This window comes from Oncorhynchus masou, chromosome 7 (assembly GCF_036934945.1).
Source record: "Oncorhynchus masou masou isolate Uvic2021 chromosome 7, UVic_Omas_1.1, whole genome shotgun sequence".
NCBI lineage: Eukaryota > Metazoa > Chordata > Actinopteri > Salmoniformes > Salmonidae > Oncorhynchus > Oncorhynchus masou.
This window is the reverse complement of record NC_088218.1, coordinates 7017785-7039727: the sequence shown is the minus strand read 5'-3', so window position 1 is coordinate 7039727 and position 21943 is coordinate 7017785. Positions and strand designations below refer to the sequence as shown.

Genomic DNA, 21943 nt, shown 5'->3' with positions numbered 1-21943 from the left:
TCTCCTCCCTCCATCTCTCCTCCCTCCATATCTCCTCCCTCCATCTCTTCCTCCATCTCTCCTCCCTCCATCTCTTCCTCCCTCTATCTCCTCCCTCCATCTCTTCCTCCCTCCATCTCTACTCCCTCCATATCTTCCTCCCTCCATCTTTCCTCCCTTCATCTTTCCTCCCTCTATCTCTTTCCTCCCTCTATCTCCTCCCTCCATCTCTTCTTCCCTCCATCTCTCGCTCCCTCCATCTTTCCTCCCTTCATCTTTCCTCCCTTTATCTCCTCCCTCCATATCTTCCTCCCTCCATATCTTCCTCCCTCCATCTTTCCTCCCTTCATCTTTCCTCCCTCTATCTCTTTCCTCCCTCTATCTCCTCCCTCCATCTCTTCCTCCATCTCTTCCTCCCTCCATATCTTCCTCCCTCCATCTCTTCATCTCTTCCTCCCTCCACCTTTCCTCCCTCTATCTCCTCCCTCCATCTCTTCCTCCCTCCATATCTTCCTCCCTTCATCTCTTCATCTCTTCCTCCCTCCATCTTTCCTCCCTCTATCTCCTCCCTCCATCTCTTCCTCCCTCCATCTCTTCCTCCCTTCATCTCTCCCTCCCTCCATCTCTCCTCCCTTCATCCTTCCTCCCTCTATCTCCTCCCTCCATCTCTTCCTCCCTCCATCTCTCCCTCTCTCCATCTTTCCTCCCTTCATCCTTCCTCCCTCTATCTCCTCCCTCCATCTCTTCCTCCCTCCATCTCTCCCTCCCTCCATCTTTCCTCCCTTCATCTTTCCTCCCTCCATCTCTTCCTCCATATCTACCTCCCTCAATATCAACCTCCCTCCATCTCTTCCTCCATCTCTTCCTCCCTCCATCTTTCCTCCCTTCATCTTTCCTCCCTCTATCTCTTTCCTCCCTCTATCTCCTCCCTCCATCTCTTCCTCCCTCCATCTCTTCCTCCCTCCATCTCTTCCTCCCTTCATCTCTCCCTCCCTCCATCTTTTCTCCCTTCATCTTTCCTCCCTCCATCACTTCCTCCATCTCTTCCTCCCTCCATCTCTTCCTCCATATCTCCTCCCTCCATATCTCCTCCCTCTATCTCCTCCCTCCATCTCTTCCTTCCTCCATCTCTTCCTTCCTCCATCTCTTCCTCCCTCCATCTCCTTCCTCCACCTCTTCCTCCCTCCCTCCATCTCTTCCTCCCTCCATCTCTTCCTCCCTCTATCTCCTTCCTCCCTCCATCTCTTCCTCCCTCCCTCCATCTCTTCCTGCCTCCATCTCTTCCTCCCTTCAAATCTATCTCCCTCCATCTCTTCCCCCCTCCCTCCATCTTTCCTCCCTCCATTTCTTCCTCCCTCCATCGCTTCCTCCATCTCTCCTCCCTTCATCTCTTCCTCCCTCTATCTCCTTCCTCCATCTCTTCCTCCCTCCATCTCTTCCTCCCTCCATCTCCTTCCTCCCTCCATCTCTTCCTCCCTCCCTCCATCTCTTCCTCCCTCCATCTCTTCCTACCACCACACCTTCATCATCCCCTCTTCATCTAACCTCTTCCAGTTCAACCTGTCATCCCAGACAGGTGAAGTTTCCCTAGTGCCACCCTTTTCCCTTTACAGTGCACTACTTCTGATCAGGGTGCATAGGGATCTCCTCAAATGTTGAGCCCTGTATAGGTCATATATTTGGGACAAAGCCAGGGTCTGATCAACCCAACCCACTCTCCTTTATCTCCCATGGTGCTTTGCAAAAATACATAAAGCAGTTAGATATTACATCCCCTTCCACTTGTCTCATCTAAGCAGGCTGGTCACAAGAAAGAGCTGTCGATTCTGGATGTGTGAAAAGGTCCTGAGGACATCGATATTTGCCTTCCTTGGTTCTCACCACAGCCGTTCACATTCTCTAGTAAGCAGGGAGGCTACTTGATGACACTTCATGGAAACGGCACATTGTTTTGAATGATTTTGTTTTCCGTCTTCCCCAAACCATAGCCCTAACCTTAATAACCACTCATAATGAAGACCTAAACTTAACCCTTTGAGTTGTTTTTGTTTTAACCACAAAGAATAAATGGCCTAATTTCTGCAGTGAGAGATCAGACCTCTTCGTGCCCAGTGCACTACTTAGTTCCTGTTCTGGGATTCAGACAGTCTGATGGTTGACAGAATGATTTCTGATTTTGCGTGTAGCACTAGTGTATTATTAGTGAAAGACGAGTTGGGGATGAGCTTTCCTCCACATGACCCATATGGTACATGTTACATCATTAAGTACTGTGAATCATTATACATCACTAAGTACTGTGAATCATTATACATCATTAAGTACTGTGAATCATTATACATCATTAAGTACTGTCCATCATTATACATCATTAAATACCAGGTATCATTATACATCATTAAGTACTGTGTATCATTATACATCATTAAGTACTGTGTATCATTATACATCATTAAGTACTGTGTATCATTATACATCATTAAGTACTGTGTATCATTATACATCATTAAGTACTGTGTATCATTATACATCATTAAGTACTGTGTATCATTATACATCATTAAGTACTATGTATCATTATACATCAGTAAGTACTATGAATCATTATACATCATTAAGTACTGTGAATCATTATACATCAAGAATAACTGTGTATCATTATACATCATTAAGTACTGTGTATCATTATACATCATGATGTACTGTGAAGTATTATACATAATTAATACTGTGAAGTATTATACATAATGAAATACTGTGAAGTATTAATCATAATGAAGGACTGTGTATCTTGAGGAGATACAGCTCTGTCCATTGAGTCTCATTTTAGCTATGTGCCTTTGTATCCTTTGTATCTAATAAATCAGCAATGTTTTTTTTAATACCTCCAACAGTGTTTTAATACCTCCAACAGTTTTTTAATACCTCCAACAGGTTTTTAATACCTCCAACAGTGTTTTAATACCTCCAACAGTTTTTTTAATACCTCCAACAGTTTTTTAATACCTCCAACAGTTTTTTTAATACCTCCAACATTTTTTTTAATACCTCCAACAGTTTTTTAATACCTCCAACAGGTTTTGTAATACCTCCAACAGTTTTTTTAATACCTCCAACAGGGTTTTTCAATACCTCCAACAGGGTTTTTCAATACCTCCAACAGGGTTTTTCAATACCTCCAACAGGGTTTTTCAATACCTCCAACAGGTTTTTTCAATACCTCCAACAGGGTTTTTCAATACCTCCAACAGGGTTTTTCAATACCTCCAACAGGGTTTTTCAATACCTCCAACAGGGTTTTTCAATACCTCCAACAGGTTTTTTCAATACCTCCAACAGGTTTTGTTAATACCTGTAACAGGGTTTTTTTCCTTTAAATGTTTAAATTTTTTAAACCCCCTCCTCAGGTTTCTTATACATTCACTTAATACCTTCTATCCCTCCCTCCCTCCCTCCCTCCCTCCCTCCCTCCCTCCCTCCCTCCCTCCCTCCCTCCCTCCCTCCCTCCCTCCCTCCCTCCCTCCCTCCCTCTATCCCTCTATCCTTCCCTCCCTCTTCCTCCCCCTCCCCTCTATCCCTCTATCCTTCCCTCCCTATTTCCTTCCCTCCCCCTCTATCCCTCTATCCTTTCCCTCCCTTCCTTCCCCCCTTCCTCTATCCCTCTATCCTCCCCTCCCTCTTTCCTTCCCTCCCTTCTTCCTTCCTCCCTCTTCCTCCCCCCTCCCTCTATCCCTCTATACTTCCCTCCTCTTTCCTTCCCCTCCCCTCTATCCCTCTATCCTTCCCTCCCTCCCTCTCTATCTCTATCCTCTATCCTTCCCCCTCCCTCTATTCCTCTATCCTTCCCTCCCCCTCTTTCCTTCCCTCCCTCTATCCTTCCCTCCCCCTCTCTATCCCTCTATCCTTCCCTCCCCCTTTCCTTCCCCTCCCTCTATCCCTCTATCCTTCCCCCTCCCTCTTTCCTTCCTTCCCTCCCTCTCTCTATCCTCTATCCTTCCCTCCTCTCTATCCCTCTATCCTTCCCTCTCCCTCTTCTTCCTCTCCCTCTCTATCCTCTATCCTTCCCTCCCTCCCTCTTTCCTTCCCTCCCCTCTCTATCCCTCTATCCTTCCCTCCCCTCTTCTTCTATCCCTCTATCCTTCCCTCCCTCTTTCCTTCCCCCCCTCTCTATCCCTCTATCCTTCCCTCCCTCTTCCCTCCCCCACTTTAGGCTACCCAACACCCTTGTTCCCCAAGGTAGGCATTGGGGAACGTTTTGCACCTGAGTCAGGGACCAGAGAACCAACCCTACTAGTGATTGAAGACATTAAGAGGCAATTGGAAGACTCATGTTCCAAGCAGCAGACGGGAGCATGTGGATACTATGGTACTCTGCTGGGTTGTCAAAGAGCGGGGTTCAGAACCATTGATTGTTTTTACGGTCAACAAAAAAAGGAGCTTGAAATTTACAGAGAGGCAAGACCAGATATAATGAGATATATGGGGCATGTTGAGGATAGATAGGCAAGACCAGATATAATGAGATATATGGGGCATGTTGAGGATAGATAGGCAAGACCAGATATAATGAGATTTATGGAGTATGTTGAGGATAGAGAGGCAAGAGTTTAAATGATTGGAGAACAGAGAAGGAGAGAGACAGAGAAAGAGAGAGGGAGAGAGAGAGAGAGGGGGAGAGAGAGAGAGGGGGGAGATAATTAATTGATAGAGAGTGAGAGAGAAAGAGAGAAAGAGAGAAAGAGAGAGAGAGAGAGAGAAAGAGAGAGCGAGAGAGAGAGATGCTCATGGGCGAAGGAGCCTAGAGGAGCCTAGAGAGAGAGAGGTGAAACCTGAGACAGTGAGTCAGAGAGCGATAGCGAGAATAAAGAGAGAGGTTCTAGTGATAAAGACTGAGCCTGATGTCAAAGCAGTGAAAGCCCAGCGGACACTGTGATGATCATCTTACCTGTCCATCATTCCAACACAGTCTTGGAGCCGAGGCCCAACGCAGCTGAGGAGAGAATCATCAGTAGTCAGCTTACAGAAACACTTCAGTAACCTCAACAAAAAGCATCCACCAACTCTTTACAAAGTGTGCACATACTATGAACAAATTCCATCACACATAAACATTAATAACCAATTGATAAGCACTTCTAATAGCTGATTGATGAAAGTCATTATTGAGTGAACATAACAAGCAATACGTGAACATAGCTCAACGGTCCAAGACAGTCAACCTACTTATTAATAAGAGAGACATAACTAGGGTATGAAGTCCTGACCAGCTACTGAGAGGTATGATACAGATGGATACAGACTACAGGAGGACAGAAAACACACAGACAGACAGACAGACAGACAGACAGACAGACAGACAGACAGACAGGCAGACAGGCAGGCAGACTGATTAAAACAAGGCCATTGGGCTTCTCTCTCATTGTCTATAACACATTTCAAGAGGATTGTGATCAGCCTCCGACACAAAGACAGTCAGAGTCTGAGACAGAGCAAATTAAACAGCTAATTAAGAGGAGCTGCCTTGGAATCCCATTCAAAGTCTGCCTCGCTCCAGAAATGAAGAAACGGCACCCAACAGCTAATTAGCAGACAATTAGTGTATCCCATCTATGGCTCGTTGCTGTTTGTGATATGATAATTCCTCTAGTGTGCCACGTTTGTAAACATCCGGATTGATCAGCTAGTTTAGTCACACACCAAAGACAGCAAGTCTCAGACCACCCATGTATGTATCAGAGAGGCATCTGGAGTACGACTGCTGACCTAGAATCAGTTTAGTAATTTAGCTCATAATAAATATGATTATATGGACTGGTGTGGTTCTGATACCTATCCCAGACCTGCTGTTTTCAACTCTCTAGAGACAGCAGGAGCGGTAGAGATGCTATCAATGATCGGCTATGAAAAGCAAACTGACATTTACTCCTGAGGTGCTGACTTGCTGCACCTTCGACAACTACTGTGATTATTATTATTTGACCCTGCTGGCCATCTATTAACATTTGAACATCTTGGCCATGTTCTGTTATAATCTCCACCCAGCACAGCCAGAAGAGGACTGGCCACCCCTTATAGCCTGGTTCCTCTCTAGGTTTCTTCCTAGGTTTTGGCCTTTCTAGGGAGTTTTTCCTAGCCACCGTGCTTCTACACCTGCATTGCTTGCTGTTTGGGGTTTTAGGCTGGGTTTCTGTACAGCACTTTGAGATATCAGCTGATGTACGAAGGGCTTTATAAATACATTTGATTTGATTCTACAATTAGTTGAATAAATATGATTATATGGACTAATGTGGTTCTGATTCTAGAATCAGTTTAATAAATATTACTATATGGACTAATGTGGTTCTGATTCTAGAATCAGTTTAATAAATATTACTATATGGACTAATGTGGTTCTGATTCTAGAATCAGTTTAATAAATATTACTATATGGACTAATGTGGTTCTGATTCTAGAATCAGTTTAATAAATATTACTATATGGACTAATGTGGTTCTGATTCTAGAATCAGTGTAATAAATATGATTATATGGACTGGTGTGGTTCTGATTCTAGATCAGTTTAATAAATATGATTATATGGACTAGTGTGGTTCTGATTCTAGATCAGTTTAATAAATATGATTATATGGACTGGTGTGGTTCTGATTCTAGATCAGTGTAATAAATATGATTATATGGACTGGTGTGGTTCTGATTCTAGATCAGTTTAATAAATATGATTATATGGACTGGTGTGGTTCTGATTCTATATCAGTGTAATAAATAAGATTATATGGACTGGTGTGGTTCTGATTCTAGATCAGTTTAATAAATATGATTATATGGACGGGTGTGGTTCTGATTCTAGGTCAGTGTAATAAATATGATTATATGGACTGGTGTGGTTCTGATTCTAGATCAGTGTAATAAATAGGACTGGTGTGGTTCTGATTCTACAGTTTAATAAATATGATTATATTATGTTCTGATTCTAGATCAGTTTAATAAATATGATTATATTGACTTGTGTGGTTCTGATTCTAGATCAGTGTAATAAATACGATTATATGGCCTGGTGTGGTTCTGATTCTAGATCAGCATTCCTACTAGATCTAATGTGGGGTGTGTATCACGTTTCTTCAGTTGAATTCTGCCATTACATGCAGTGTGAATGTAGACCTTTGCTGCATCTCCTTTGTTCTAAGACCCCCTTTGCTATGAAGCCCCCAAATAAGATCTGGTGCAACCAATTACCTTCAGATGTCACATATTGGTTCCTAGGAAACTAGTTAAATAAAGTTGACCTGTGCGCAATCTAAGTGTCACATGATCTGTCACATGATCTCAGTATATATACATCTGTTCTGAAAGGCCCCAGAGTCTGCAACACCACTAATCAAGTGGCACCACCAAGCAAGCGGCACCATGAAGACCAAGGAGCTCTCCATACAGGTCAGGGACAAAGTTGTGGGGAAGCATAGATCAGGGTTGGGTTATAAAAAAATATCCGAAACTTTGAACATGGGCACCATTAAATCCATTATTAAAGAATGGAAAGGATATGGCACCACAACAAACCTGCCAAGAGAGGGCCGCCCACCAAAACTCATGGACCAGGCAAAGGAGGGCATTAATCAGAGAGGCAACAAAGAGACCAAAGATAACCCTGAAGGAGTTGCAAAGCTCCATAGCAGAGGTTGGAGTATCTGTCCATTGGACCCCGTTAAGCCAAACACTCCACAGAGCTGGGCTTTAGGGAAGAGTGGCCAGAAAAAAAACATTGCTTAAAGAAAAAAAATAGCAAACACATTTCTCGGGGTCTCCCACATGCCTTTTGGAGAACACCATCCCCACAGTCGAGCACGGTAGTGGCAGCATCATGCTGTGGGGTGTTTTTCAGCGGCAGGGGCTGGGAAACTGGTCAGAATTGAAGGAATGAGGGATGGTGCTAAATACAGGGAAATTCTTGATGGAAACCTGTTTCAGTCTTCCAGAGATTTGAGACTGGGATGGAGGTTCACCTTCCAGCAGGACAATGAACCTGAGCATACTGCTCAAGCAACACTTGAGTAATTTAAATGTCTTGGAATGGCCTAGTCAAAGTCCAGACCTCAATCCAATTGAGAATCTGTAGTATAACTTAAAGATTGCTGTACACCAGCAGAACCCACCCAACTTGAAGGAGCTGGAGCCGGTCAGCCCTGAAGAATGAGTAAAAATCCCAGTGGCCAAGCTTATAGAGACATTCCCCAAGAGACTTACAACTATAATTGCTGCAAAAGGTGCCATTACAAAGTATTAACTTTGGGGGGGGGGGGGGGGGGTGAATAGTTAAGCTCAATTTTTCATTATTTGTTGTTTGTTTCACAATGAAAAATAGTTTGCACCTTCAAAACATGTTGTGCAAATCAAATGCAAAAATCTATTTTAATTCCAGGTTGTAAGGAAACAAACAGAAAAAATACCAAGTAGGGTGAATACTTCCACAAGCCACTGTATCACCATATCCCCATTCAAAGGCACTTAAACGTCTTTAACCCTCAGACTGGCACACATACAATATCAATGTCTCAATTGTCTTAAAACAAATCATTTAACCTGTCTCCTCACCTTCATCTACACTGATTGAAGTGGATTTAACAGGTAACATCAATAAAGGATCATAGCTTTCACCTGGATTCACCTGGTCAGTCTATGTCATGGAAAGAGCAGGTGTTCTTAATGTTTTGAATACTCAGTGTATATAATGACTTTGTGAGGGCACTAGAAGAGCCTGCAGCACCCGACCTCTTTGGTCTAGGCCATAGTGGAGTTTGGAGTGTGACTGTTTGGGGTTGTGGGCAGGTGTATTTTATACTGATAACAAGTTCAAACAGGTGCCATTAATACAGGTAACGAGTGGAGGACAGAGGAGCCTCTTAAAGAAGAAGTTACCGGTCTGTGAGAGCCAGAAATCTTGCTTGTTTGTAGGTGACCAAATATTTACTTTCCACTATAATTTGCAAATAAACTAATTAAAAACCCTACAATGTGATTTTCTGGATTTTTTTTTTCATTTTGTCTGGCATAGTTGAAGTGTACCTATGATGAAAATTACAGGCCTCTCTCATCTTTTTAAGTGGGAGAACTTGCACAATTGGTGGCTGACTAAATACTTTTTTGCCCCACTGTACATACCTCGGCCTAAACATCAGCACCACAAGTAACTTCCACAAAGCTGTGAATGATCTGAGAGACAAGCCAAGAAGGTCCTTCTATGCCATCAAAAGGAACATATAATTTGACATCCCAATGAGGATCTGGAAAAAAACAAGTGAATCAGTTATAGAACCTCACCAACCAAGAATTGACTAAATGGGACCAACACCAAATTGTGACTCTGCATGCAGAATTGTGAAATAATATCCTCTGTGTACAACACAAAACACCAAATAATGCAGAGCAGAATTAGGACGATACCCGTTAATTATTCAATTCTACAACCACCTAAAAGGAAGCGATTCCAAAACCTTCCATCACCTACAGAGAGATGAACCTGGAGAAGAGTCCCTTAGGCGAGCTGGTCCCGGGGCTCTGTTCACAAACACATACAGACCCCCAGGACAGCAGCACAATTAGACCCAACCAAATCATTGGAAAGAATTAACAAAAAAACAGAGCAAACTAGAATGCTATTTGGCCCTAAACAGAGAGTACACAGTGGCAGAATACCTGACCCCTGTGACTGATCCAAACTTAAGGAAAGCTTTGACTATGTACAGACTCAGTGAGCATAGCCTTGCTATTGAGAAAGGCCGCCGTAGGCAGACATGGCTCTCAAGAGGAAACAGGCCATGTGCACACTGCCCACAAAATGAGGTGGAAACTGAGCTGCACTTCCTAACCTCCTGCCCAATGTATGAGTGTATTAGAGACACATATTTCCCTCGGATTACGCAGACCAACAAAGAATTTGAAAACAAATCCAATTTTGATAAACTCCCTTTATCTACTGGGTGAAATTCCACAGTGTGACATCACAGCAGCAGGATTTGTGACCTGTTGCCACAAGAAAAGGGCAACCAGTGAAGAACAAACACCATTGTAAATACAACCCATATTTATGCTTATTTATTTTCCATTTTATACTTTAACTATTCAGACATCGTTACAACACTGTATATTGACATAATATGACATTTGTAATGTCTTTATTCTTTTGGAACTTCTGTGTAATGTTTACTGTTCTTTTCTGATTGTTCATTTCACTTTTGTTTATCATCAATTTCACTTGCTATGACAATGTTTCCCATGCCAATGAAGCCCTTTGAATTTAATTGAATTGAGAGAGAGAGAGAGAGAGAGAGAGATAGTCCTTTGCCATTTGTACATTGTTAAAACACTGTATATATATAATATGACATTTGTAATGTATTTATTGTTTTGAAACTTCTGTATGTGTGATGTTTACTGTTAATTTTTATTGTTTATTTCACTTTATATATTCACTTTATATATCATCTACTTACTTGCTTTGGCTATGTTAACACATATTTTCGCATGCCAATAAAGCCCTTGAATTGAATTGAATTCTCTCTCTCTCTCTCTCTCTCTCTCTCTCTCTCTCTCTCTCTCTCTCTCTCTCTCTCTCTCTCCTCGTACCCCTGGGTGCAGTTGGCGTGGCAGGGGTGACACTCGTTGTTGGCCTCGGCGTATTTGAAGATGAAGCTGTTGGTGCCTTGGAGGCCGTCGGGGCACTTTTCCACACAGTTGGGCCCATCTTTGGAGTGGAGACAGGTCACACATTGATCTGGACCCTGAGAGAGGCAGAGAGAGAGGAGAGATGGAAGAGGAGAGAAGGAGGAGGAGAAGGAGAAGGAGAAGGAGAAGGAGAAGGAGAAGGAGAAGGAGAAGGAGAAGGAGGAGGAGAAGGAGGAGGAGGAGGAGAAGGAGGAGAAGGAGGAGGAGGAAGTAAAGGAGATGGATAGAAGATGAAGAGGAGGATGAGAAGGAGGAAGTAAAGGAGATGGATAGAAGATGAAGAGGAGGATGAGAAGGAGGAAGTAAAGTAGATGGATAGAAGATGAAGAGGAGGATGAGAAGGATGAAGTAAAGGAGATGGATAGAAGATGAAGAGGAAGATGAGAAGGAGGAAGTAAAGGAGATGAATAGAAGAGGAAGAGGAGGATGAGAAGGAGTAAGTAAAGGAGATGGATAGAAGAGGAAGAGGATGAGCAGGAGGAAGTAAAGGAGATGGATAGAAGAGGAAGGAGGAAGAGCCATTGATAGAAGATCAAGAGGACGTCAACACAGTTCACACTTCTGAACAAGCATGGGATGGATTCAGACAGCAGATATAAACACATGGAGGAGATGAAGGAAGAGTAGAGATAGATAGAGAGATGGGTCTGTGGATGCATGTGGCTGCTGTGGTGAAGAGGAACTTTTACTGTGGGATTAGAAGAGGAAGAGGAGGATGAGAAGGAGTAAGTAAAGGAGATGGATAGAAGAGGAAGAGGAGCCCCTCAGGTCTGAGTAAAGGAGATGGGATAGAAGAGGAAGAGGAAATCCATTGACCACATATCAGCACTACACAGTTCTCCCTGAACAAGCATCCGGATGGATTCAGACAGCAGATATCCCACATGGAGAGATGTGTGAGAGACGTATAGAGAGAGATGGCCTGTGGATGCATGTGCTGCTGCTGTGTTGAAACTTTTACTGTGGGCTTGGACACCTCATGTACGGTAAATGATGTGTATTTGGTGGTTGATAGACAGCCTTTCACTTTCAGGTCTGACAAAACGACAGCTGTAATCCCTCCCCATCAATGTATCTCCTGTGAGTTGTGTCAAGTGTGTGTGTGTCTAAGTCTGACTGTGTGTGTGTGTGTGTGTGTATGTGTGTGTGTGTGTGTGCGTGTGCCTGTGCATGCATACATCTGATGATTGACACCTGTGTTATTTACTTCTGACTGGACTGCAGGAGACACTGCAAGACACGGTGAAACACTGCGTATCACAGCACCGTCATAGAGACTATTGTCCTCCACTCCTCCCTGTCCTCCCCCGGGGGTTCTTTACACAAGTATCAAATTCCACCAATAGGGCTTTAACAGGGGCCTATAAAAAAGGGTCTCCATGACAGCTGGATATATCATGAGCCCTAAACCATGGAGAGTTATACACCACTGTCCCTACGCCACATATAAAACAAGACTAGAGTCCCCCGACATGGCAGGGAGGTGATTTAAACCAACCTTGGGTTGTTATAGTTCCAGGCTGAGAGAGAGGGGGGGGTTCAAGGGTTTTTTCCAACCGGGTGGCATTTTAAGGGAAATTCTAGCATTTAGAAGAGGGCAGGTGGGAATGGATGAGGGACTTCTGAGGGGTGCGTTCTCTGTGGAAGGTCAGAGGCTGTCAAAAACACCTATCCTTCTGGAATGGGTTTTACCTTCGTAGCTGACGTGGTACTTTATTTATCTGGAAATGTGTTTTACCTTCGTAGCTGACGTGGTACTTTATTTATCTGGAATGTGTTTTACCTTCGTAGCTGACGTGGTACTTTATTTATCTGGAATGTGTTTTACCTTCGTAGCTGACGTGGTACTTTATTTATCTGGAATGTGTTTTACCTTCGTAGGCTGACGTGGTACTTTATTTATCTGGAATGTGTTTTACCTTCGTAGCTGACGTGGTACTTTATTTATCTGGAATGTGTTTTACCTTCGTAGCTGACGGGTACTTTATTTATCTGGAATGTGTGTTACCTTCGTAGCTGACGTGGTACTTTATTTATCTGGAATGTGTTTTACCTTCGTAGCTGACGTGGTACTTTATTTATTGGAATTTACCGTAGCTGGTACTTTATTTATCTGAAATGTTTTACCTTCGTAGCTGACGTGGTACTTTATTTATCTGGAATGTGTTTTACCTTCGTAGCTGACGTGGTACTTTATTTATCTGGAATGTGTGTTACTTTATTTATCTTCGTAGCTGACGTGGTACTTTATTGATCTGGAATGTGTTTTACCTTCGTAGCTGACGTGGTACTTTATTTATCTGGAATGTGTTTTAATTCATAGCTGACATGGTACTTTATTTATCTGGATTGTGTTTTACCTTCGTAGCTGACGTGGTACTTTATTTATCTGGAATGTGGTTTACCTTCGTAGCCACGGGTACTTTATTTATCTGGAATGTGTTTTACCTTCGTAGCTGACGTGGTACTTTATTTATCTGGAATGTGTTTTACCTTCGTAGCTGACGTGGTACTTTATTTATCTGGAATGTGTTTTACCTTCGTAGCTGACGTGGTACTTTATTTATCTGGAATGTGTTTTACCTTCGTAGCTGACGTGGTACTTTATTTATCTGGAATGTGTTTTACCTTCGTAGCTGACGTGGTACTTTATTTATCTGGAATGTGTTTTACCTTCGTAGCTGACGTGGTACTTTATTTATCTGGAATGTGTTTTACCTTCGTAGCTGACGTGGTACTTTATTTATCTGGAATGTGTTTTACCTTCGTAGCTGACGTGGTACTTTATTTATCTGGAATGTGTTTTACCTTCGTAGCTTTATTTATCTGGAATGTGGTACTGGTACTTTATTTATCTGGAATGTGTTTTACCTTCGTAGCTGACGTGGTACTTTATTTATCTGGAATGTGTTTTACCTTCGTAGCTGACGTGGTACTTTATTTATCTGGAATGTGTTTTACCTTCGTAGCTGACGTGGTACTTTATTTATCTGGAATGTGTTTTACCTTCGTAGCTGACGTGGTACTTTATTTATCTGGAATGTGTTTTACCTTCGTAGCTGACGTGGTACTTTATTTATCTGGAATGTGTTTTACCTTCGTAGCTGACGTGGTACTTTATTTATCTGGAATGTGTTTTACCTTCGTAGCTGACGGGTACTTTATTTATCTGGAATGTGTTTTACCTTAGACGTGGTACTTTATTTATCTGGAATGTTTTACCTTCGTAGCTGACGTGGTACTTTATTTATCTGGAATGTGTTTTACCTTCGTAGCTGACGTGGTACTTTATTTATCTGGAATGTGTTTTACCTTCGTAGCTGACGTGGTACTTTATTTATCTGGAATGTGTTTTACCTTCGTAGCTGACGTGGTACTTTATTTATCTGGAATGTGTTTTACCTTCGTAGCTGACGTGGTACTTTATTTATCTGGAATGTGTTTTACCTTCGTAGCTGACGTGGTACTTTATTTATCTGGAATGTGTTTTACCTTCGTAGCTGACGTGGTACTTTATTTATCTGGAAATGTGTTTTACCTTCGTAGCTGACGTGGTACTTTATTTATCTGGAATGTGTTTTACCTTCGTAGCTGACGTGGTACTTTATTTATCTGGAATGTGTTTTACCTTCGTAGCTGACGTGGTACTTTATTTATCTGGAATGTGGCATTTGAGGCGTTCAGGAACATCTCCCTGATCAGTTCACATAACAGTTGGTTACGTTGTTTAGTCAGGAAAAACTCAGTGGCCTAACAGTACAGTAGACTCGAACTCCTGAAAGTCAAACTCTCCAGACAGGATGTGACATCAGCAGACCCAAAGGGCAGGTTAGTCATTTTAATTTCTGGATGCAGCTCTGCAGACTGGTCACGATCTGGCACAGCCACAAAGTCATAAAGTCTGATTTTAAACCTAACCTTAACCTTAACCCTAACCTTACTGCTAACCCTAATGCCTAACCCTAACCTTAACCCTAACCTTACTGCTAACCTTAATGCCTAAACCTAACCTTAAATTAAGACCGAGAAGCTTTTCATACATTTTTTGTTTTCATACATTTTTACAATATAGCCAATTTTGACTTTGCAGCTGGCTCATCTAAGGGGAAATCGCTCAGTTCTGCCTCCAGGACAAGATTCATGACAATAAACGTCAACCTGCACCCAAAGAACAGGTTCAGGGCTCGGTGGAACACCGATGACAGTTGCCGTATATTGCCGTGGTGATCATTCTACTTACCGTTCCAAGGCAGGTCATGGTCTTGTCCTGAGATTTCTCACACTGGCTGTCACACTCCAGACATACTGAACCATTGGTAAACTCACGCACATCTCTAAAGGAGAGAGAGAGAGAGAGAGAGAGAGAGAGAGAGAGAGAAAGAGAGAGAGCGACAGAGACAGAGAGAGAGAGAGAGAGAGAGAGAGAGAGAGAGAGAGAGAGAGCGACAGAGAGAGAAAGAGCGAGAGCGACAGAGACAGAGAGAGAGAGAGAGAGAGAAAGAGAGAGAGAGAGAGAAAACTGGCTTAACAGAGAGATTAGCAGGCCTGATATAGTAACAGGCTTAGCAGAGTCATGTCTGATATAGTCTGATATAGTAACAGGCTTAGCAGAGTCAATATGTCTGATATAGTAACAGGCTTAGCAGAGAGTCAATAGTCAATATGTCTGATATAGTAACAGGCTTAGCAGAGTCAATATGTCTGATATAGTAACAGGCTTAGCAGAGTCAATATGTCTGATATAGTAACAGGCTTAGCAGAGTCAATATGTCTGATATAGTAACAGGCTTAGCAGAGTCAATACGTCTGATATAGTAACAGGCTTAGCAGAGTCAATATGTCTGATATAGTAACAGGCTTAGCAGAGTCAATCTGATATAGTAAATACGTCCTGTTATAGTAACAGGCTTAGCAGAGTCAATATGTCTGATATAGTAACAGGCTTAGCAGAGTGTGATATAGTAAATAGTCAATATGTCTGATATAGTAACAGGCTTAGCATGTCTGAGTCAATCAACGCCTGATATAGTAACAGGCTTAGCAGAGTCAATATGTCTGATATAGTAACAGGCTTAGCAGAGTCAATATGTCTGATATAGTAACAGGCTTAGCAGAGTCAATATGTCTGATATAGTAACAGGCTTAGCAGAGTCAATACGTCTGATATAGTAACAGGCTTAGCAGAGTCAATACGCCTGATATAGTAACAGGCTTAGCAGAGTCAATATGTCTGATATAGTAACAGGCTTAGCAGAGTCAATATGTCAAGGCTTACGTCCTGATATAGTAACAGGCTTAGCAGAGTCAATAGTGTCTGTGTGTGTGTGTGTGTGTGTGTGTGTGTGTTTCTAATCATATGACTGAGACACACACCCACAAAAACCGAAGGCCACAATGGGAAGAGGAGTGGAGAGGAGGAGAGGAGAAGGGATAGAAGCGGAGGAGGGGAGGGGAAGAGAAGAGGGGAGCAGGGGAGGAGAAGAAAGAAGAGGAGGGGAAGAGAGGAGAGGAGGAGGGGAGGAGAGGGGAAGAGAGGAGAGGAGGAGGGGAAGGGATATCGACACCCCGCTGTTCGTGTCCACATCAGCACCACCATCAGATAATGCTTTGAAGGATGGTGTCGGTGAATATGGGGCTGGCTGTCGATAGTATACTTTTCAGATGTGAGAGATTGTTGATCCAACTGGGACCAAGACTCAGCAGAGTGGAGGGATACAGTACAGTACACAAACAGGTAGGCCCTACTTTCTCTCAGCAAGGAAATGCTGGGCCTATGGAAGCAGTTAGATGTGTTCAGGTCATGTTGTAACTGTCTTGCAGTCGGGGAAATGGTTTATCATGGCTCTATAATGCTACTCAACTGCTCAATTCTAAATCGACCCTAGCCCACTCCTGTATATCTGAGAAGATTGGCTATATACTGTATAAACATTATGGGTAATGGCTTCACATTGCCTTCTGATTGGCTAGGTGGTGAAAACGTCCAATCTAATCTCCTCTAGAGATCTACAGCGGGGACTAGGGAGTAGTAGGCTAGAGGTTGATTTGGAATTCAGCATGCGTGATATTGTAGAGTCATTAGAGGGGATGTGATGAGTTGGAGAAAGGGTCAGATATGATGAGGAATCAGAATACTGTATATTATTAGAGGGGATGTGATGAGTTGGAGAAAGGGGTCAGATATGATGAGGAATCATGGCTGTGTCTCAGTCCCAAATAACACCCTATATAGTACACTACTTTGGACCAGATCCCTATGGGCCCTGGTCTAAAATAGTGCACGATATAGGGGATAGGGTGTCATTTGAGACACATAGAGTAAGTCTTTATTCTACGCCCTGTTCCAATCATCAGATCAAGCATCAGTCCAGATAAATTGCCAGTACATATAAAAATAGCATGTTCAATTGGACACAGAGCAGCGTGCCACCACACCAAAGGGCAGTGTGGCAGTAGACAACCCTTCTCTATACTCCATCCTCCCTCCACCTCCTTCACCCTCCACCCTCCTCCCTCCACCTCCTCCTCCCACCCTCCTCCCTTCCCTCCATCCTCCACCCTCCACCCTCCCTCCTTCCTCCTCCCGCCCTCCTCCTTCCCCTCCACCCTCCTCCCCCTCCACCCTCCTCCTTACTCCCGCCCCTCCTCCCTCTCCACCCTCCTCCCTCTCCACTCCTCCCTCCACCCTCTACCCTCCTCCCTCTCTCTGCCCTCCTCCCTCCACCCTCTCTCTGCCCTTCTTCCTCCACCCTCCTCCTTCCTCCCGCACTCCTCCCTCCTCCATCCAACCACCTCCCTTCCTCCCAGCTCCACCCTCCCCTCTCCACCCTCCTCTCCTCCAATTCTCTCTCCTCTTTTTTAAACTAAATGAGTTTTGTTTCTCAGGAAGCAGTGTGCAGAGGAATCCTTTGAAAAGGCTGGGTGGTGGAAGAAGACTGTCTTTTGTTCAGAGAAAAATGGAGGAGTATCACGGAAGACAAAGGAAGCTTCCACGGCGGTTGTTCCCCGCTGAATTGAACGATCCTTTCCATTCATTCCGCTGGTTCCTTCTCGTTGGTTTTCCTTGTGCGTTGCAGTTGGTTGGGGCGTATACGCCAAACGCAAACCACTGTCTTCAGGGAGAAACGCTGATGGGGATTAGCAGCATTTTAGCAGGAATTTGGCAGGACTGAGGCTCTTTCAGGTCGAGTGGTGCCTGCACCAGAGGCGAACCTGACGCCACACGGCCAATTCACGAGAACAACTTTTTTAATTAAACACTTTCAAGGTTTTCTAATCCTCCTCCCTCCGTTCCCCCGCGGCCACGAGAGCAAAGGATTTTTTCCCTCTTTCTCCCTGTTCTTTTATTCGCTGGCCTTTCAGTGTGAGAATTAACTTGACTCTCATTTAGAAAGGCAAAGGCACAGAGATGGAGAGTTAAAGAGGCCTAGTTTTTAAAACCAGAAGCCAATCAGTTTGACTACAGTCGTGGCCAAAGGTTTTGAGAATGACACAAATATATATTTTCACAAAGTCTGCTGCCTCAGTTTGTATGATGGCAATTTGCATATACTTCAGAATGTTATGAAGAGTGATCAGATGAATTGCAATTAATTGCAAAGTCCCTCTTTGCCATGCAAATGAACTGAATCCCCCAAAAACATTTCCACTGCATTTCAGCCCTGCCACAAAAGGACCAGCTGACATCATGTCAGTGATTATCTCGTTAACACAGGTGTGAGTGTTGACAAGGACAAGGCTGGAGATCACTCTGTCATGCTGATTGAGTTTGAATAACAGCCTGGAAGCTTCAAAATGAGGGTGGTGCTTGGAAGCATTGTTCTTCCTCTGTCAACCATGGTTACCTGCAAGGAAATACGTGCCATCATCATTGCTTTGCACAAAAAGGGATTCACAGGCAAGGATATTGCTGCCAGTAAGATTGCACCTAAATCAACCATATATCGGATCATCAAGAACTTCAAGGAGAGCGGTTCAATTGTTGTGAAGAAGGCTTCAGGGCGCCCAAGAAAGTCCAGCATGCGCCGGGACCGTCTCCTAAAGATGATTCAGCTGTGGGATCAGGGCATCACCAGTACAGAGCTTGCTCAGGAATGGCAGCAGGCAGGTGTGAGTGCATCTGCACGCACATTGAGGTGAAGACTGTCAGGACCCGGTTACGAACCTGGGTCTCCGGAGTGAGAAACAGTCACTTAACCAACTGAGCCACGAATAGTCAGCAGAACCCAGAAGATGAGGCAGACACAGCAGTACTTAAGACGGTGTATTTAATAAAGTAAAAAGGAGAAGTCCTTCAATACAAAAATAGTAAATCCAAAAGGTGGTAGGAATAGCACAAAAAAACCTTAAGAGATCCTCAAAAACAAAAACAGAATTCCACAAGAGCATCCACCGGAATCGACAAGAATACACAGAACACTAGGGCTGGGTGCTAACATACAAACACAGAGCACAGAACTGAGGGAAACTAAGGGTTTAAATACAATCAGGGGAAACGAGGCACAGGTGCAAATAATAATGCGGAACAAGGGAAAAAACACAAGGTCAAAAAGCACAATGGGGGCATCTAGTGACCAAAACCCGGAACAACCCTGGCCAAATCCTGACAAAGACTTTTGGAGGATGGCCTAGTGTCAAGAAGGGCAGCAAAGAAGCCACTTCTCTCCAGGAAAAACATCAGGGACAGACTGATATACTGCAAAAGGTACAGGGATTGGACTGCTGAGGACTGGGGTAAAGTCATTTTCTCTGATGAATCCCCTTTCTGATTGTTTGGGGCATCTGGAGAAAATATTGTCTGGGGAAGACAAGGTGAGTGCTACCATCAGTCCTGTGTCATGCCAACAGTAGAGCATCATCCTGAGACCATTCATGTGTGGGGTTGCTTCTCAGCCAAGGGAGTGGCTGAGAACACAGCCATGAATAAAGAATGGTGCCAACTTCTCCCAACCATCCAGGAACAGTTTGATTACGAACAATGCCTTTTCCAGCATGATGCAGCACCTTGACATAAGGCAAAAGTGATAACTAAGTGGCTCGGGAACAAAACAGATATTATGGGTCCATGGCCAGGAAACACCCCAGATCTGAATCCCATTGAGAACTTATGGTCAATCCTCAAGAGGCGGGTGGACAAACAAAAACCCACAAATTCTGACTCCAAGCATTGATTATGCAGGAATGGGCTGCCATCAGTCAGGATGTGGCCCAGAAGTTAATTAACAGCATGCCAGAGTGGATTGCAGAGGTCTTGAAACAGAAGGGTCAACACTGCACATACTGACTCTTTGCATCAACTTCACATATTTGTCACTTATGAAATATTTGTAATTATACTTCAGTATTCCATAGTAACATGTGACAAAAATATCTAAAGACACTGAAATTAATATTTGTGTCATTCTCAAAACTTTTGGCCACAACTGTATATAGCCATTAGCTACAGGAGGGCTACAGGAGAGCTATAGGAGGTTATAGGAGGCTACAGGAGGCTATAGGGGGGCTATAGGAGGGTTATAGGAGGCTACAGTAGGCTATAGGGGGGCTATAGGGGAGCTATAGGAGGTTATAGGAGGCTACAGGAGGCTATAGGAGGGCTACATGAGGGCTATAGGAGGGTTATAGGAGGCTACAGTAGGCTATAGGGGGGGGGGCTATAGGAGGTTATAGGATGCTACAGGAGGCTATAGGAGGGCTACAGGAGGGCTATAGGAGGGTTATAGGAGGCTACAGTAGGCTATAGGGGGGCTATAGGAGGGCTATAGGAGGCTACAGGAGGGCTATAGGAGGGCTACAGGAGGGCTATAGGAGGCTACAGTAGGCTATAGGAGGGTTATAGGAGGGTTATTGGAGGCTACAGGAGGGCTATAGGAGGGCTATAGGAGGCTACAGTAGGCTATAGGGGGGCTATAGGAGGGTTATTGGAGGCTACACGAGGCTATAGGAGGGCTACAGGAGGGAAACAGGAGGCTACAGGAGGGCTACAGGAGGGAACAGGAGGGCTACAGGAGGGCTACAGGAGGGATACAGTAGGGCTACAGGAGGTTATAGGAGGGCTACAGGAGGTTATAGGAGGCAACAGGAGGCTATAGGAGGTTATAGGAGGCTATAGGAGGGCTACAGGAGGCTACAGGAGGGCTACAGGAGGCTTAAGGAGGGCTATAGGAGGGCTACAAGAGGGCTACAGGAGGGCTATACCGGAGGCTTTAGGGAGCTACAGGAGGCTTAAGGAGGGCTATAGGAGGGCTACAGGAGGCTATAGGAGGTTATAGGAGGTTATAGGAGGCTACAGGAGGTTATAGGAGGCAACAGGAGGCTATAGGAGGTTATAGGAGGCTATAGGAGGGCTACAGGAGGCTACAGGAGGGCTACAGGAGGCTTAAGGAGGGCTACAGGAGGGCTACAGGATACCGGAGGCTTTAGGGGGTTATAGGAGGTTGTAGGAGGCTATAGGAGGGCTACAGGAGGCTTAAGGAGGGCTATAGGAGGGCTACAGGAGGGCTACAGGAGGCTATAGGAGGTTATAGGAGGTTATAGGAGGCTATAGGAGGGCTACAGGAGGCTATAGGAGGGCTACAGGGGGCTACAGGAGGTTATATGAGGTTATAGGAGGCTACAGGAGGGTTATATGAGGGTTATAGGAGGATATAGGAGGTTATAGGAGGGTTACAGGAGGCTATATGAGGTTATAGGAGGACTATAGGAGGTTATATGAGGACTATAGGAGTTTATAGGAGGATATAGGAGGCTATAGGAAGCTATAGAAGGCTATAGGAGGTTATGGGAGGCTATAGGAGGTTATAGGAGGCTATATGAGGCTTTAGGAGGTTATAGGAGGGCTATAGGAGGCTATAGGAGGTTATAGGAGGCTATAGGAGGTTATGTGAGGCTATAGGAGGTTTTAGGAGGATATGGAAGGCCATATGAGGTTATAGGAGGCTATAGGATGTTATATGATATTATATGAGGCTATAGGAAGCTATAGGAGGCTATAGGAGGCTATAGGAGGCTATAGGAGGCTATAGGAAGGACAGATTTGCAGGGTTTGCATTTTGCATGGAGCTCAATGAAGAGCAGCTAAAGCATTGGGAGGACAACACATACTGTTGAACACAAGTCAAGTACATGTCTGCAGTGCTCTGTCTACGAGGTGAGCCGATCGATCAAGACGTCATGTACCACCTCCTGCCTCCTGCCTCCACGTGATCACAGCTCGGTTCTCACAGAGGATCGTTATCCAGCTG

The 21943-nt window shown here is 44.1% G+C and overlaps 1 pseudogene; it reads right to left on the bottom strand.

Annotated features, from left to right (window-relative positions):
- The window catches only part of LOC135542932 (receptor tyrosine-protein kinase erbB-4-like), a 235145-nt pseudogene that overhangs the window by 28582 nt on the left and 184620 nt on the right, over positions 1–21943 (bottom strand).